Here is a 20,616-nt window from a genome sequence, read left to right as displayed (position 1 = left end):
AAGGGACCATGTGAGCCGAGATTAGGACTTTTTAAATGGTTGATTTCTTTACGTTGTCAATATTTTTGATGGATTATTATTTAAAGACCCATTCAGTGATCCCGGTGCAAGTGTAAAAAAATGAAAATTGTTTATGAATTGCTTAAAAGTGAAGAATAAGTCATTCAAATTGCCATTTGGCATTTTTGAAATGAAACATTTGGCAAAAAACCAAGAAAACAGCAGTATTGACGAAGTTGAAGACCCATTCAAATACATGTAGCAAATTTATATACAGACAGCATTCATGTAAATGCCTTATTTTATCTTAAATACACGGCTTGTGGCTGAACCACTAGCAGGCTATGTTAGCACATCTATGATAATAACAAATGTACCAAAATCTGAATTTTGATGATTTTTAAGATCATCCGGATGAGCAAATCACTGAATGGGTCTTTAACTATGACAAGAAGAAAGATTTCTTAGTTGCTTATATTCTTTAGTCTATTTTTCAATTTTATATCAAATGGTGTTAGATTTAAGATATTTACATTAGCCGCTATATTCGCTCGATCTAAATAATATCATTCAACAACTTGTCTCGATTAGCACAAAATTGTATTTTCCCATGCATAAACATGCAAGGAAAAATTTAATAAAAAACAGCTTTGGTATTATTTCAATTATTCAACAATTTACAAATCCGATTATAATTATATTTCCAATTTTATTATGATTTTAAGTAGGTGATGTTATCATTAACCGTGTAAAGTAGCTTGTGTTCAGGTTGCAATACATAAATACTAGACGTCGCTTCTCTTTTGTATTCATTATAATTAGAATTAGGCTAAGTAGCTCGAAATGTAGTCCAAAGTTTGTATTGTCCTTATGAAAACCGTATTATTTTAAAATTCATAATAAAATTTTGAAGACCATGTGGTTTTTCCCTCTCTTATATTTTATGATTTGGCTTTATATATTATCATGATTATAGTGTTTGGTATTTGGTGGATTTTGTTTTTTAAAAGTTCATGTCCGGATCTGCTATCTAGTGCAACATAGTGACGAGATGTACTTCAATGAATAGAGCACATCCAGATGTTGCAAAATATGTTTATTTCGTAAATTCTTGACTATATCGACCCGTATTTAACTATTTAGTCTATTCTCAAAATGAATACAAAGGGAACCTGTAAAAGTAATGAGAGTGTCATTTGATGACTTGAGGTGACATAATTATCATATTGAAAATAATTCTGGGAAGGGTGAGATGTTTTCTCTGGGTTATATTTAGTTCCTTAATGTACGTTCAATAAACGGTGTATGAAGTGAACGGTGTAATAACGAAATGTACGTCAATGAATAGAGCATCCAGATCTTGCAAAATATGCATATTTCGTAAATTCTTGACTATATGGACCGTTATTCAACCAGTCTATTCTCAAAATGAATACAAAGGGAACCTGTAAAAGTAATGAGAGTGTCATTTGATGACTTGGGGTGACATAATTATCATATTGCAAATAATTCTGGGAAGGGTGAGATGTCTTCTCTGGGTTATATTTAGTTCCTTAATGTCCGTTCAACAAACGGTGTATGAAGTGAACGGTGTAATAACATGAATGTTATTTCATATGTCAAAATAGTTTCAAATATTTCATACTATATTAACATATGTGACACGATCTGATCCATGGGGGCCAAAGGAGGCATTTTTGAAAATTGAGTGAAACTATAATTATTACATTATACATACAATAGGCTATCATTTACTGAAAACACCAAAGGTTTAGCATACTTGGTTCTAAAGTTATAAAGTTTTTTGATGTCTATTTTCTTATGTATTTTATTGTTTTTTACTCCATATTTTTACCTTTATCTCAGTTTCAAATTTGCCGCCTTTGGCCCCCATGGACCAGATCGTGTCACATATATTGACTTAATCACGTGTAATAGTTCTTTAATTCCACAGGTGTTTTTTGTAATTGGTTAAATTATTTAACTTATGCATATAAAAGATTCTTGTCATTTGATCGGGCGTCTAATTAACTCCAACACGTGTGTGCCACAATTAACAACAGAATATTTTAACAAGGATCCGAACAAGGTGATGATGAATCTGCTTTAAGATCTTGTGGACATGATGCGATGTTTTGTCTGATGAAACCTAGATACTTGTTGGCCTTGGCCGTTATGTTGTTAATGTGTATTTTCTACTTCAGGTGCTGGGTGATATCGACCCCAAGATAAATATGTTTGCTTGTGCTCTGTAAAGTAGAGTCTCCCAGTGTTCTGCTACTATGGGGTAATTCTCAACAAGAATCACTGACAATGATCAAGTGTTTAGATGTGTTGTTGTAATGTGACAGTGTCGGAAACAGGTGCCGCATTTCACTATTACGGAACTGTTTCCGAATCCATGACTGTGGCCCGTATTAGTGGTTACCCAGTAGAACTACGTTATAGTGTTATTTTGTTTAACGATTATTATACGGTTTTATTTTCATCATAAATACCCGCAGTGAATTGTTAGTCAACTGAAGCATATGATTTAACTACAAAATGCTTATGGTAGTCCGTCTTTCGGCTGTGGTATTACGACCCAGAAATAAATCACATACGCTGTGTTTTAATTGTACATACTGACAGCAGCGGTGTGTATAGTAGTAAATACCCTTCTCAAGCATACTTGCAGAGCATATATTTAATTCTGCTCATATTTGAGAAATTCAGGGATGTGACTGAACAAACATCCTGGCATAAGATACACTAAATTTTTCCATTGTTATGACTTTGATTTGTCATATGCAATTCCTTATTATTGATATTTTATTAGATTATGTAGCTCAATACATTAAGTGCATATGTCATTCTTGTGTAGATGATATACATTTGATGGAACCGTGACGCGGGGAGATGAGCATAATATTCGTACGTCTGTTTTTCTTATTACATGTCCATGATGAAACTACAAACCAACAAAGAACAGGAACAGATTGAAAAAAAATGTTACAAAGCATTCGCGTTGGCAAATGAATGAAATATTACATTTATATTAATTACTGGGATTTATAAACAGAATTACAAAATAGATTTTGAGAAACTCATAAATGTGTCTGATTCAATCGTACTGTAAAACTGCTGGCAAGCAAACGAGGTGACAATATTGGATATTTGTAGTTGCAGTGGGGCATTTCATTTGAATTGGTGGGTGCTGAGACGCAACATCCAAATACACAATTTGTTTCAATTGAATCCTTTATTAGCTGTGTCAATGCTACAGCCGTGTCGTGGTATATTGAATCAAAAGGATGTCACACAATAATACAAGGACACAGTTCATAAAACTAAAGTAAGACGTATATTTATTGCATGATCCTGTGTGTCATGGGTACCAAACTCGTACTCCAGGACAAGGGGTCAGATTTCAAGATTGCACTTATTGGTATGGTTTATTGAACGGTGACTCTGATATTGAGATTATTCTTAGTGGGTGTTGTATACATAGGTTTGATTTCATGACGGTCGTTCTGAAGGTGATATCACTATACAGGGTGATTCAAAGGCTACAAATATTGGACATTCGTAACGTGTAAGGTCTTTACAACTGCAAGACTTTATGGAGCTGCTCAAGACAAACACGAAGGACGTCTTCGTTTTTAAGACGACGTCACCTCTAATTAAAATCCAAGTCGTTTCGTGCTGAGACAGTCACGCTACGAAATGGTACAAATGGAATACCATCTCCATCTCGGAAAAGGCTCAAAGATATAGCCGCCAAAGATGTCCAGTGCATAATTTTGCTTTAAACCATGTAAACTTTGGCGTCGATGCACAATGTTCAAAATGCTATAGCAGTGACTTAGGCATAAAAGCTGCCTGCTGTGAGTTATCGATTATGAGTTTCGCTGCCGAGCACAGAAAAATGGATTTGCATAGTGGAGTCAAAGAACTGAAAGATGATATCGTAGGTTTGCTTCTATTGAGATTCATATTTAGATTCAGTTTATTTTATTATATCATCCTTGCAAAAACATAATAAGTGTTTACATAATGTAATAAGAATAATGGGCAATAGATGGACAAAGGGTGGAGCAGGCAAAGCTGTTCGAAACACTGCTTACATGAATAGAGATAAAAGTAAGGATTGGCATGACAACGGCGCCGTTCATAAAAGAAGGTTCTGCCAACCAAAAGTCTAAACAAGTACATAAAAAGGAGAATCGCAAAGTCAATTTAAAAAGGTTGGAATGTGGCCTTGTGTGGAGCTGCGATATAGACGCTGTATGAAAATGAAAATGGTGGAGTAAGAATGGAAATGTGAGGTTTGAAAGACAAAAAGACAAACGAGGAAGTTTAAACCGTGGATAGAGTGGTCAATAAAAGTACCATCATGGGCAGAGAGAAGAATTGGACTGGGTCATAAATGTGACAATCTGAAGTGGCGGTCATTTCAAATCATCCTCAAGTCAACGAGGTCAAAGAATGTCTTCTCATTGTTTGTGGGTGGATAATACATACCTACACAAATACAATACAATGTTTTACCACTTTAAACAGGGATTAGCCATAGTAAATGAAGACTGGAGCTGTAAGACAAACATTTCTATAGAATATAGGTACAAGCTTATAATCCTCTTCAACAATAGGATTAATGATTGGTTTAGAATGTGCTTGGCACTAGAAAATGAGACATATGTGGCACCTGACTTAAGGTACCTTTTGCTGTTAGGGGTCACATATTAAGAACTTCCGGACGAGACGTAATAGAAGGAAGGGTGAAAGATCAGGCGGCAAGTAGGGACTATCCATTTGATTGGTTAGCTGAGCTGGACATATGGGGGGGGGGGGGTCAAATATAGAAAGGCACGTACCAAGCTGTTTATATCAATCGTATATTCATCGGAATTAAAAGTTAGTAGACATGCTACTTACAAGCACTACCTTTGCGTGTGGTTGCCAATTAGATAATAACCGTTCCTTCATTGGCGTAACCGTTCCATCACATGGGGGCGGGGTATGATTGGGGGGCACAAGCCGTTTTCGGCAATTTTCCTATGGGATTCCCCCAGCCCCTATGACACTACGCCAGTGCGTTCCTTCTGCAAAATGCTTGGATCTCCAATTCATTAATCTTAAACGACTATTGCAACCTGTTATCCCAGATCCCGAAATAAATTTCTTGAAAATGTACTTAGAAAAATGTTGGAGGTGTTTTGTGATATGTTTTGCTATACATTGTCTATAATTTGCTCAAATGAACATCCTTGACTGCTATTAGGTGAAAATGTGTTTTATGTCTTTAGCAGACAGAAAATGTAACATTCATGACCTTCAATGGATTCATAATGTTCGTTAACCCAAGTGGATATTGTATATGAATGTTTCAATATGTCCACCTCTAAAGCGCTCACAATTGACTCACTAAGTCTTTCATTTAAAAGAAGAAATCCTCAAGGCCGAGACATGGCTTCTCTTTGAACTTGAATAGGTTGAGGCATTGGCCATTTTGAGTCTTTGTGGTTATCGGTACCGGTCTAGTATCATGACAGTTTTCTAAATCAATATCCCGTAATATACTATGACGTTATAACATTATACTATCGGGGAATTATACCGAATTATATGTAACCTCAGCCTAAGTCTGTCAGATCATCATGAATACCAATCGACAAATAGTAGTTAAATTACATTGTATTTTCATAAACTGTCAATATTTTGTCAATATTAACTTGTTATGGAGTGTATGTCGAGTAACAAGAACCGATGCTGAGCGATTTTCTGCTCTGTTTTGATACGAATCCCACTTTTGATATTTAACAAAGGCTTCACACCATACGCACAATTTGTATAGGTTGATTCAATTTCAATCTTAAGGTCAGTAAGGTACTATATACCTAATTTAAAATATATATTTTTAATGTTCTTATATACTTATATATATTTGTTATCAACGATCATTTTTTATTTAATATTAATAATTTCAATACGCTTTGTTAAGAAAATAACTATTTTGAACAAGGAATTGTGACCAAGGTATTTATGTTGAATACATTTCCAAAGAAGATTATCACCAAACCACCACAATGCATTATGTTTTTGCAAATGACCATAAAACTGGTTCCTGGTGCATGTAAGTTCCCATTGAACATGTACAAGGAGGAGGGCTGTACGGCTAGCAGCAATAACACTGGGGTTCTTTGACTTCTCTTTTGATGTTCACCGTTCAATGATGTATGTGGACCAAGACATTCAGCGCGTTAATTTCGGAAGGTTATTATATAAAAACAAAAGGGTAGTTGCTGGTAGATTCATACATCTATTAGGGTGTGAAATTGGTTATTTTCACATGAAAGTACGTTATAATCCTTTCCCGGCACATGTGTGTATAAAAGATATGTCATGGTTTGGTCTGGCTAAAAAAAGGTAAAACTTCCCGCTACATGTACATCACATGGTGTATAATGGGATGCTGTAGAAATCTTCTTTGATTATCTCTTCCCTAGTATACAAACAGGAATGTGTGAATCAGAGGGCGCTATTACTCACACACCAACGTGAAGTGTCATAATCCCATAATCTACCACTATTTTGCGTGTCGTGTTGTCAACATGTCTGGTTATACATGTACCGAGCTTTTGAGTTCTAAGTAAAACTGTGTGACTTGCTTGAAAAGAAGATTAATCTTAATCTCACGTATGTGATAGGTAATAAATATCATTATCTGCAAAATATAAGCTCAATGTATTAACTGGTTAAAAACATGCATGTAAAGCAACACATATCATGCATGCCTCTGAAGCTATGCAGACTTGCAGTATCCGTAACGAATTGCATCAACATTATAATGAAATCGCATGTTTCCACTTTCCACTTCAAGTGGTAGTAAAAGGAAAATCGAGAATCAAGCGACCTTTTGGTATTCGTGCTCTTAGTATTCATTATTGCACAATGATATGGATAAAAGAATACCGACTTACCGAATACTGAAATGCCTTTCATAAATACCTATTCCGTTTGAACAAGCAAACTTTAAATATGGATATGGATTATGACATATGTAATTCGTTGCATCCAATTATGAGTTTTAATTGACATAAACCAAATTCATATTTTGTGTAAAAACTGCAGGTGGAATTGTTATATAGACACGACATACTTATTAATCTGGAAAGAAGACTATAAATCACATTAAAGGGTATGCTTAATAAAGGGGGTAATGGGTCATATCTAATCAATAATAAAGATGTCTTTTGATAACATTACGTGACGTGACATGACATGAAGATAATAATGGTTTAATTTAAACTGCACACTACCGCTCCATCGATATCTAAATCAAAACGTGCATGTAACATTATAAATTGTAAAGCAATGTCAGGGACCCATTTATCCTGTAAAAATGTTATCTTTATATTTATTAGTGCGTGTGCATCTTTTCAGCGAGTTAAACGTGACTGAATTTCTCCCTTCGTTGTTAAGGTTAAATACACATAAAACATTTAATAATGACTGTGAAAATGCTCTGGAAAAAGCGGTCAACCGCCTCTTCTTAAGGTGAAGTCATTGGGGGTATTGTATTTTGATACGGGGAGAATGTGGATCAAATAAGTATTTTTTCAACCATTTTGACGCACAATCATAATAACGGTAAGGGTGGTTGACACTGTTTATCAACCGCGAATGGGTACCCATTTTGGTTAAACTTTCCTCTGGTTAACTTCTAAGTTCTTTATTTTAAAGAATGATGACAGCATATTCCACGTTCCTCTCTAAACTTAACTACCTCCGATCAAATGTCGATGAACGTTGAATTCCAATGATGCTAACATATCTATGTTATTGAATAAAATCTTGAAATGAAAGTGTAATGTGGAGAGTATTTGAACATTGACTTATCAGTAAATATTTGTTTGATTTTTTGTATTTTTCTTATCTATCTGAAGTGCTTCTGTACTCTGACTTCCATTTTCTCTGATATTTTGTCTTACTTATCCAAAAAATACTGGCAAATTCATCGGAAATGTTGAGCTGAAAGGTTTGCCATACCAACAATGCATCACATGCTGCAATGCAGACAGTACTGGGACGAAAAGTTTGTATTAGAATCATTTCATTAATTCCTGGATCTGCAAGGCAAAATGGGGATGGGCGCTATTGTAGTTTGATATTACTGATGAACCTTTCAACGTTATAGACAATTGTAGATTCCCCTGAACAAATATTGATTTATAATTTAATATGACTTGTCACTGCAGCTCAATATCGCGATTTAAATACTCACTTTTTTCACGTGTTGCATAAAAACAATGTGTGAATATGAGAATGTTGAATACAAATGTGATAGATAATACATGATTGAATATGTACCATGCAGTGATGGATAATTTGAGCACGCTGCATTCATGTAAAAATCATGTTCAATTACTTTATGCGTGGTTGCATTGTGTTGATTCGATAATTCATGATGAAAAAATCGCGAATCACGAGCATAATACATCTTATTAGGGGAGCCTTATTTATCTCATCGTAATATAGAATCGCTGCTACTAGTGTCAGATCAAAACACAAATTGAGACATCAGTAATGCCATCAGCAGAATAAGTCACTTTTTATGCATGCGTATTACACTGAAAAAATAAAAGAGATACAAAAAGTTTACAATTTTTGTTTCGCTTTTAAAATCGCGCCATCCGTACAATCGTAGTTCCCTCCTTTGTACAGGAGCATCATCCAGCAGAGGAATAAATTCTGTGGTCTTGTGGACATAGTGTAGATAAAGGCACATTTGATGATGCATCTGGGCTAGGAAATTCCCGATCACGTTACGGTAACCGCCTCTTGTTGGGGCGAAGTAATTGTATTTTGATACGGGGAGAATGTGGATCAAATAAGTATTTTTTCAACCATTTTGGCGAACAATCAAAATAACTGTTAGGGTTTTTGACACGATTTATCAACCTAGAATGGCGGAACTTTCCTCTGGAAATAGAAGAAGTTATGAAAACATCTTCCATTTTCCTCTCTTAACTACCTCCGATCTTATCTCCGATCAAATGTCGATGAACTTTGAATTCCAATGATGCCAACATAGTTATCAATGTTATTGAATAAAATCTTGCTTAATTGAAAGTATAATTGGGAGATTATTGAACATTGAGTTATCGGTAATTTTTGTTGATTTTCTTTATTTATCTTTTCTATCTTAAGTGCTTTGGTAATTCTATTGTCGCTGCTATTTCGTCTTATTTGTAAAATAACGGAAACGCTCCCCCATCCAAAATATGTACTAGTAAATCCTTCGGAAATGTTGAGCTGAAAGGTTTGCCATACCATTTGCAGAGGGTACTTGGACGAAAAGTTTCTATTAGAAGCATTTCATTGGTTTCTGCAGTCTGTAAGGCATGGGGATGGGCGTTATTTTAGTTTGATATTACTGATGAACCTATCAGCGTTCAACAGTAGATTCCACTGAAATAAATATTGATTTATAATATAATATGTGATGCGATTAAGCAAAATCAGTCGGAACTCGGAATATTGATTTTGAGATATAGCCACACAATTTCCTTTTGTTTCCTATTGTTTTGGAAACTCTTTAATTGCTCATATCTTTGGAACTAACTGGTTGTTCAATATCAATGGGGTTTTCATTAAAATGCAGCTTTGTTAATGTTTGTTACTATTTTATAAGAAACTGAAAAATTAATATTTCCGAGTTCCGACTGATTTTGCATGATCGCATCACATATGACTTGTCATTACAGCTCAATATCGCGATTTAAACACGTGTTGCATAACAATAATGTGTGCGAACATGAGAATGTTGAATACAAATGTGATAGATAATACATGATTGAATATGTACCATGCAGTTATGGATAATTTGAGCACGCTGCATTCATGTAAAAATCATGTTCAATTATTGTATGCGTGGTTGCATTTTCTGTGTCGATTCGATAATTCATGCTAAAGAAATGGCGAATCTGAGCAAATACATCTTATTCGGGTTTTAATTAGTATTTTGCTGCTACTAGTGTCAGATTGGAACAAAAATCAAGACATATGTAATGCTATCAACAGAATACGTCACTAGTCACACACAATCCATGTTCATTTTTTTTTTTTAACAGTTTCAATACACGCGGTATTAAGCTGAAAAGTTTTAAATTTTGGTTTCTATTTTGTAAATCGAGCCATTCAAAAATCATAGTTTCCTCCTTTGTACAGGAGCACAATTCAGCGGATCTAGACTAGATTGGAAGATGCAACACTTTACACACAAAAAAACAAAAACAAATACAGTCTAACGGTACTAACATTCCTTTTTTTCAGTGAAATAGTACGGTAAAGTGCCGTGAAATAAAGTCACTTACTTACAGTGAAGTGTCTGGTCTTGTGAAGATAAAGTCACAAATTTGATGATACATCGGAGCTGGGAAACCCTGAGCACGTCACGTGATGCCAAGATCATCATTCCATCGCACAAATGTATTGTATTTCATTTCATTCCATTACAACTTGTTTATATTATTGAATACTGAGAATGCATATAATTTAAAACTTCTTTTGACAACCAAATTGGTGATTCTAAATCAGTTTGAACGACAAACAACATTTGTGACCGTACACCACGAATCAGCCGTAAAGTCGGCCCGGTTAATTTTGTTTTATTTCGTGTTTAAAAATATATATCTTAAGCTTTAAAATGGTATATTATTTGACTTCAAACGATATCCAGAAGCGGGGTTATGATTTGTTTAACACTGCTCCTTTAACAAAATGATACTTTTTTCAGTTCTACATGTTGCTGGTAATAAATATTAAACAGTCATAATTGGCGGTTATTTCAAATCACCCCAAGTCAACGAGGTTCAGGAGTGTCCTCCCATTGTTAATTGTTGGTTATATATACCCATACAAAATACAATGCTTTGTAACCAACCACTTGAACAGGATTAGCGTGTTTGACTCGCGCTATCAAATGAGAAGGATGACGCACCAAATTGAGGTACCTATGAATACGACCTTCACGCACATTTTACACTGTAACTCAGGAATATAATTTGCCGACTTTACGGCTCATTCGCAATGTACGGCCACATTTGTGCTTAGCTTCATGGTTTTTATGGAGTGAGTCTTCTGGTTATCTGTAGGGAATTATACGCAAATCAATAACATTGGAGTAAATTGCCGCTTTTTGAGAAATCACGAAGAAAAATTATTGAACCATGTTCACCCGGAACATAGGCGGCATTCACATGAGTGCACGTATTCCTAATTTATGACTAGAAGTTCTTGTATATAAAGCGCTATGTTTTCACAGCAAACACAAGACGTTTTCAAAGACCCCACAAAGGTTGCTACAAAACGTTCTAGTGTTAGGTTATTCATTATCGTTTCAAAAATAGTTTTAAACGTTGCCTCAAAAACAATGCAGCATAAGTGCTGACAAAAGATCTTAAATGTTTGTAGAAGGTCACTTCGAGACTTACTATCTACAAGCTGTTATGGCAGCGCAGAGGTGGTCACGTGCGTAAAAGCGCATTTATAAATATAACCGAAGTACACTGATTATGTGATACGCACTTACTGGGTTGACTGGAGACAAAGTTGTTAAGTTGCCACCATCCAAGGTGCCGGCGTCAAATAGCAGCGCTGCCAATGTTTCTCACTTGTAGGAATCAATTATTCATTCACCATAGATGTTGATAGAAATATCTGTAGTATACGTGATAAGAATAACATAAGCTAACTTGACACTGAACATAAGGGGATTTGCCATTTGGTCTAATACCATTTGGTCTAATATACATTTGGTCTTCATCCATTTCGTCTAAACCCATTAGGTCTATATCCACTACATCCAATAATCAGTTGGTCCTTTAACCATTTGGTCCGATAACCATTTGGTCCGATAACCATTTAGTCTAATGACCAATAAGTCTAAAACCATTTAGTCTAACAACCATTTAGTCTAATACTCATTTGGTCTATAACCAATAGGTCTAATAGCCATTTGGTCTAATACCCATTTGGTCTACACACCATTTAGTCTTACAAGCATTTAGTTTATTAACAAATAAACGAAATGGTATTAGAACAACCGGTTATTAGACCTTACGGTTATTAGACCAAACGGTTATTAGACCAAATGGTTGACCAAATGGTTATTAGAAATATGGTTAGTAGACATACCGTTATTAGACCAAACAATATTAGACTAAATTGACATTAGACTATATGATTATTAGACTAAGTGGCAATTAGTCTTTCTGGTAATAGACCAAATGAATATAGACTAAACGGGAATTAGACGAAATGGTATTAGACCAAATGGCAATAGACCGAACATAACAGTATTCGGTTATTGACCTTTGGACGATATCTTTGTCAAACAACCTAATATGCAAGAAAGTTTATGCCCATAAACGTCCTGTAGTCTATAGCTTTTGATGCTATAAAATTCTCAACTTTTTTGTGAGTAAATTGGAGGGATAAGGCTATAGCTCACGAAGTGACCCTTGAGGCCTAGGTGTATTATATTGTGTTTTTCACAACTATTAGATGTTTCATTCATCTAAGCACTTGCAATTTGGACTATCTAGCAAACCTGGAACCAAACAATAGGTGTTACAAGATCCGTTACACAACATATTTGTAGGGGCCTGTGCTTTTGCCCCTCATAGCAGGATCTTATCAAAGACAAAGGGACAAAACATCGCACAAACATTCATAAGACATGGGATATACTCATAGGAATGTCCACAAAGGAATAGCAAAGCAAAACAATAGAAGACATAAGTGTTTACTGGAAAATATCAATTGGGGTAGAAGTTGAATGTCATATGAATAGATATAAGTGGGATAACGGTTTGAATGAAAACAATAAGCTAAGTAGCAAAATAAGAAGGAAAATAGAACTGCGTGAAAATATTACATAATTAATTAATAAGTAAATCGGAAACAAAAAATGAAAGAATGAAGTTGAGGGAAATTTATATCTTTAAATGTATAAATATACAAAATAAAATGAAATAACAATATAATAGGCCTACAAGATGAGAAAGAGGAAAATATTAGTCTAAAGTGATGATTTTGATTTTGGATATTATGTAACATCTTAGTGTATCATGAAATAAATCTTATCAAACATACTGTTCTCAATACTAATACGGAGCCAAATATGCGATGCGATCAAGTAAAAACAGTCGGAAATATATTGATTCTGAGATATAGGCAAACAAAGGAAATACATTTTTCCTTTTGCTTCGTCTTGTTTTGGAAACTCTTTAGCTGCTCATCTTTGGAATTCGTTGCTCAGTGTCAATGGGTTTTCTGCAAAATGCAGCTTTGTATTAAAATGCTTTTTACTATCCTATAATAAACTGAAAATATAAGATTTCCGAGTTCCAACTGATTTTGCTTGATCGCATCACCTATATTGAAAGCAGTATTATCATTCATTTTAAGGTAACACTAGAAATCTTGTCAATACGATCTGATCTTTTTCATGTTTTTAAGATTGTGATAATAAAATATCACAATTCAACTCCACATGGAAGCAACAGCATTTAAACAAACACAGCAATAACTATTAAGTACTACTCAGCATACCCAGTCAATCAGTAATTTATGTAAACTATATAAAAATAGCATCACCATTTAGGTTGCTATAAAAATAATACACAATAAAATGATATGCGACTCTTATGTTGATAATTTTGTTCTGCATATTATTGTTGTCATTCAATGAAAGAAGTACCAAATTATAACACTTTGCGAACAGGGGTTTTATTATTTTATTATATTAATGCATTAAGATCAGAATGATAACTAAAATGGTATTGCTAATTTCAGGTTTCTTCATGAACAAACCAGGACGGATTGAGAACAGGAAAGCAATCGGTAAACATAAAACTCCCTAGTCTTTACGAAACTGTGCCCTAGCATGACAAAAGGAAGTAATGCACGTTTTTTTATTATTTTCAAAATGCTAGTTAAGTTGGGTCTAAATAAAAGTATCTTCCTGCTAAATAAAATAATGGCTGAGTTATGTCACTGACAGTTAAATCTTATGACGAATACTTGCTTCCTAAATTTTGTACATACAAAGTATTTGAGACACTCAACGAAAACCTGCGAAAAACCACAAAAAAAGAGGTAATGGACAGACAATTGTCCACATTTCATTGATTTTATGCAAATTAGTCACCATTGTTCAAAGTCAATTGTTACTATCCTATTAATTACAACTAATACCAGTACATAAACATCCAATTATCTCTATATTTAAATGCAATATTGAATAAATTGCTCCAAATTGTGTTTTTGTCCCATATCTAAATAGCATAAATTGTCCATTACTTGCTTTTTGTCGTGGTAGGGCAGTTATACACGTGACCGACGTCCTAGCCTTCCTTCCTGGAGGACAGACTAATATCATGGTTCATATCCTCAATTCTAGTGAGCCATAGGGACAATTATGATAAATCGAGAATCAAATCATTATAATATTCATCCCTCAACCATTTGAAGAACAAATACCGTTAACACTTTTCCAAAGGAAACGATCAAGTGTGTACAGCAACCTCACGGGGCGACATATTACCGGTTCAAAGCACAGACTGGGTTCAAATGCTTACTCTACGCCATAGACGTGCCAACTTTCCTGCCGGGTCATACATAATAGATTGAATAGCCATGACGATGTGACCAGGTGATAGTATCATGTAAAAGTAGTCTATAATGTTGTCTTCCATACTACGATTACCGTAAAATCGTGAAGTACACCGTTAATGCAACAGAAGTAGTACACATTTACCTACGTCTGTTATATTTATCATTATAGAGGTTGTCAAGCATTAGCAATAAATAAGAGGGTGTTCCTTAATATCTACCGGGCAAGCATTTTGTTTTGGTTGTCAATAGCCAACGGACAAAAGCCGTTATATTTGTCGGACTAGCCTATGATGCAAATAAACAAGATGAGTCATTTGTGCTAACATATATTGTTTGCACTTTGAACCACTCTTAGAATGTAATTGTTTTTCTGCAAACTGAAATTATTGATATCTTTGGAACCATGTCCAAATCCAATGTATTTTCAGCATAATCAAGCATGTAATATATTGCATATTGCAAAAATATTACATACAATTTACGCCTACATATTACATAAGATTGGCAATACTATCGTGTGACAGCCGACAAATGACTCATTCAGCCTTGTCGTGTCCCATATTTGATAGTCATTCTTTTATGTGTCAATATACGTATTGACATGAATCATGATCGAAATCGTTAAGCACATATATGTGTGGGTTTTTATTAATGTCAAGGGTAATATGTGTTTTAACTAACGTCAAAATACTAATGTCAATTAAAGCTCTGCTGAATACATGATTGCAGCTGTACTCATGTTCCAAACATGTTTAAATATTGTCAAAAATAGAATAATTAGCAACCTTTCTCAATTCCACCTTACTTATTACAAAGGATGACTCCAAGGAGATATTGGGCTCTCCCCGTTGAAATCCATACACCCTATGGAAGACATGGCCTTAATTTCCCACACATTGGGTGTAGATTTCAAATGTAATCACCCATTCAAGTAACTCCTTTTGAAATTTACACTCCCTCTGTGGAAGATTAAGGTCATGTCTATCATAGGGGTGCATAGATTTTAACTGGAATAGCCCAATGTCAGTTAGTCATATTGGTAGATTTTTACGTCACAGACATTCTGAGGAATACGAAACTTTTTGCAATTTGTTCTTTGCAATGAATAGTAAACTCTACACTGTTGACAGAAGAAGATTGTGATTGAGCACTGATAGTAACATGGAAACTTTGTTAACGTGATTAAAGAGAGCCTTGAGTCATCTCTAAACAAATCAGTTATGGTTTCAGTGAAAGAAGAAAATATACATTGTTGACAGAGGATGAAGAAGATGATTGTGATCGAGAACGAATTATTGTAACATTACATTAACAACTTTGTTAACATGGTTAAAGCAAACTTTGAATCATCTCTAAACAAATCAGTTATATAATTGTAAGGATAATAATAATGTACCCTGTTGGTTAAGGGCTGGGGTATGAACGTTTGGACAGTATTTATTTTGGGACATTAGAGCATCAGACATATCGAATTGCATTCTGAATACGAAGAATGTCATTATGATATCAAATAATTTTGATTTTTTGAAATTCGCAATTTAATACACATTTTATGGCAAATCATTAAAAATTGATATTTTTGATATTTAACAGTACTTGAAGTAAACTTTATAAATCTGATGATTTACACTTAAAGTGTATGTAGTTGAAAAGCCGACGATTAAAAAATTTTGACCTTTCGTATTGAAGATATGGATTTTTTTCCCAAAACACCAAAAAAAAATTAGTCTTTTGGGGAAAAATATATCTTCAATATGAAAGCGTCAAAGTTCATACACTTAAAATATAGTTAGATTTATATAATTTACTTCGAGGACTAATATATCTTTGAAAAATATCAATGTTTTATAATTTGTCATAAAATTTGTATTATATTGTAATTTTCAAAAAATGAAAATTATTTGATATCAGAAAGACATGCTTCGTATTTGGAATGCAATTCGATAGGTCTGAGGTGCTCTCATGTCCCACAAAAAATACTGTCGAAACGCAATAAACGCTCATTTTAGATCCCTTAAATAAATAGTAAAATAAATGTTTAACATATAAAACAGCAGCTGTCTAAAATAATTTTTAAAAAAAGTTGTTTAAAATACTTATTGTTAAACATTTATAACTGTTCAGTTCATCCGTACTTATCTGTATACTCGCATTACACTGCAAAAAGTGTGTTTAGGAATTAAACACTTTTCTAAACACTATCGTGGTTATAACTCAGTGTAAGAAACTTTTTTACTTAGAAGTGTGTCTATGTGGGGATGTATGGGTGCATATCTCAAATTAAAGTTTGTATGTCATTTCCATCGTGTGTTAAGGCAATAATTATGTTAACCATTATTTCTTCCGTTTTATATCCTATATGTACTCTTGATACTCCATTGATACGAAAATAAGTACAAACAGTCTCCATATCATGTTATTATGATGTCATTATGCGAGTACGCCCTCAAGAAATGTGAAAAATCTCATTAATTTTTTGTAACCACAATACACACTAAAATCAATTTTCGGCTGAAAAAATCAGCCCTTAGAATATTTTGATAAGAGCAACACAAATTATGCTGAGTTTGCACCAACCATTCTCTACCCTCGGGTCTAAGCGTCGCCATTACCTCGGGTAAGGTTGTAGGTCGGTTTTATTCTCGCTAAAATAAGTGCAAAAGATGGTGGTCCCACAATTAACCAAGCCATTTGGCGGTAAATTTTTCCGTTTTAGACGGGGAGGAGGCGAGGGTTAATGTATCCAAACCTTCCATTGAGTTATAACCACTAATGCGAGTAAACAGTCGTCTCTTCCTCCTGCCATCCAGCTTTATTAGATTGAAAACTAAAACTGCTATGATACATGCAATATTATTCTGAATTTAATTTGGGTGTCTGTTTCAAACTAAACTAGCAATCAAATAAAAACCATTTGGTTCCCTCAAGGGGATGCATAGGTTAAAATCAACATATACCCTATGTATGCAGCAAACTAATATTCCTCACCAATGCTTACACGATATAGGAATGCGTACGTAGTAATAAAATATGATTAGGTATATCACTACTACCACCAACCAGTAGCTAAATTTAGATGAGAGAAAGGGCTAAGGGCAGAAACCTACATTAATAAGAAATGAGAAGGGATAGAAGCCGATGAAGTAAGTGTATGATGATTTCCTTTGACTAGAGTTAAAAAGCCTCGAGGAAATTTGTCCGCGTGTGACGCAGGGCTGGACTATGCCTGCCAAAATTTTATATTGAAAATTACTCGCGGAATATAGTTGATGAATAGAGTCGAAGTGCACGTCTGTGTTAAGAAGGTCTGGTACAGGGGATTGACATTATGAGCTTGATGAGTGTTAGTGTTGCTAATGCCTATTGTGGGATTGTACAATGTATCGGATATTATGTCTGAGAAAGAAAAGAAATTGTAATGTAGTGGTTCGGTTATAAGGTTACTGTTATTACAAACGAGGGCAAAGTTAGTAATCAATACTCGTTTCGTTAATAGACATCACTGAAAATGTCGAAATTGAGTGTTGAAGACTGATTTGCTAAGCTCAACAAAAAAGTCCCAAGTTTTGAAATATTTTCTCAAAATATCAAGAGCTATCTTGAGAACCACAGGACCAATCCTCGGATTGTGTGTACTTATTTTAATGCATTTTTCATGCTGATTCCACATATGGTCATGAAAATTTACATTTCTGAAATTTTTGACTTTTCAAAAAAAATTTGAAACTGTCGTCTGCAGTCTGAAGAGAGTTAATATACATCACTGAAAATGTCGAAATTGAGTGTTGAAGACTGATTTGAAATGTAAGGGCAAAGCACTACTCAAGATTCATTAAGTAAAACTTTAACGTATCTTCATTTACTTATTCTCATTTGTAGTTAAACAGTTGTGTCTGAAGATTAAGTGAAAATAACAGCATCAAAACCTGCCATATATAAATTATAACAAAATTATATATTACAACAACACGAACAACATAGACGACGACAATATGAATGAATATGTACATCAACTAATTCAAGCAAAAGCAAAATTGTTTTGTTGATGAATTTAAAGTCGTTGATAAAAGGAAGGTACTGACAGAATAGATAAAACAACTTTATTATTTCTTTGATTTAATTTGTATCCATGTAATAAAATCGCACTTTAGCTAACTACAACAACACAATATAAACCTCGGTAACAAACTATCGACCCAAATAAGTTCAAGATGAATAAGAATAAAGAAGCAAGCAACAATCATTCATTTAGTATTTTTTATTGGAAATAAATCAGACTACGTATGTAATGACAAAAAAACTATTCTTACGTGAATACAGCGTTTATCTAATTTGCTGTTTGCTCACGAAAATCAGCAGCAAAAACGTTGTCGTTTCAATTTAATTACAATCTAAATGATCAATGCAAATAGATGCAGATTGCATACCTAAATACACTAAAATAATTTATTGAATTCAAACGCAGATTAAACGCATTAGCCTTAATAATATCCACCGAGTGTAGATGCTTAAATACTTAAATAACCATTATAGCAATATGAAGAAGACAATTACAATGTAAGGAGAATTATTTAAATTCGTAATGAAAATAGTCATGATATGTGTTTAATGTGTTTACTTTAACGGTTGCACAAGGGAAGAAACCTGAACTACTGTATCTTAAAATAGACAAATGAGCAATGGTGCAATGTACAATGGCAATCTTATTATCTTGGAATAATATGGATATCATGTAGTATGATGCTCATGAGTATGAAATAGCTTCCAGCGGGTCAGGTGAGACTAGACGCAATTAAATTACAGCCGCTATGTTTGGATAATGATGAAGCTTTGCATGAAGTGTGTTACATTTGAAAACATATTGTTGATAATGCTCCCACACACCCTACATACAAAATCACTGACCGATCTATCCTGAATTTGATGTGTACCACAGACATTACCTGACCATAACAATCAAAATCGATTTACGCCAACGGTCAGAAATACGGTTCCGTTATTTTGATAACAGTTATGCTTGACATGGCTCGCATGAGCATTTCCAACAGTTTTTACCATGATCAATTTTGATCATGTGGAAAACAATACTAATCCATCCTGAATCCATACTATAAAAACAAACAATATATTATATAGTCCATCATAGAGATACTAATTAGAAACATGCATTTGTTCAAAATATATATAGGTAGTAAGAGGTAGATAAACACAAGGTGGTTTCGGGTTGGACCATAAACCATTTTAGGCCAAATCCAGAGTGAAAACTTACACTAAATGCATACAAACTAAATTACAATTACACAACAAAATATATATATATTTTGGAACCATAATTATACAATATGTTTTTCATGACATTTGAAGTTCTAAAAATACTCTTATGAGGGTTGTGAAATGATGTGATTACTTCTCAGTAGAAACTCCGATGATTTGGTTAAAGTAAATCCATAAACCATTTTAAAATCCGGCGGTGATTGTAATAATATCATACTTTTAACTCTATTTTAGCATATTTACCTCTATGAAAAAGAATACATGTCCATTTCTATCCAACTCAAGGAAAACTTCACCGACAGGTTTGAAAATGGAATTTGAATTATCGTGTATATGAGGGTTGGGTAAATCATGTGAGTTACTCTAAATCTGTCATTAATGATTTGCGCAAAAACAAATACAAAATTGCGCTTAAAAATAATTGAGCAGCATTTTAGCGTAAATAGTCTTTGAATAGTACACGTAGTATTTTGTAAAACACTGGTTAATGTAATAAGCTTTTCATAATACTTTGCCAACATTTGATTCAAATCAAAAAACTATTTTATAAAGGGTTGCCTAAATTCATGGTCTTACAAACGATGTGGCAATCGCGTTTAAAGCAGTGAAATTGGAACAACGTTATGCTGATGGAAGCGAAACATCATTTTCGCCTGCTTGTCTGAGACTGACGGAGAT

The sequence above is a fragment of the Amphiura filiformis genome, chromosome 20, assembly GCF_039555335.1.
Source record: "Amphiura filiformis chromosome 20, Afil_fr2py, whole genome shotgun sequence".
NCBI lineage: Eukaryota > Metazoa > Echinodermata > Ophiuroidea > Amphilepidida > Amphiuridae > Amphiura > Amphiura filiformis.
This window is presented reverse-complemented; position numbering follows the sequence as displayed.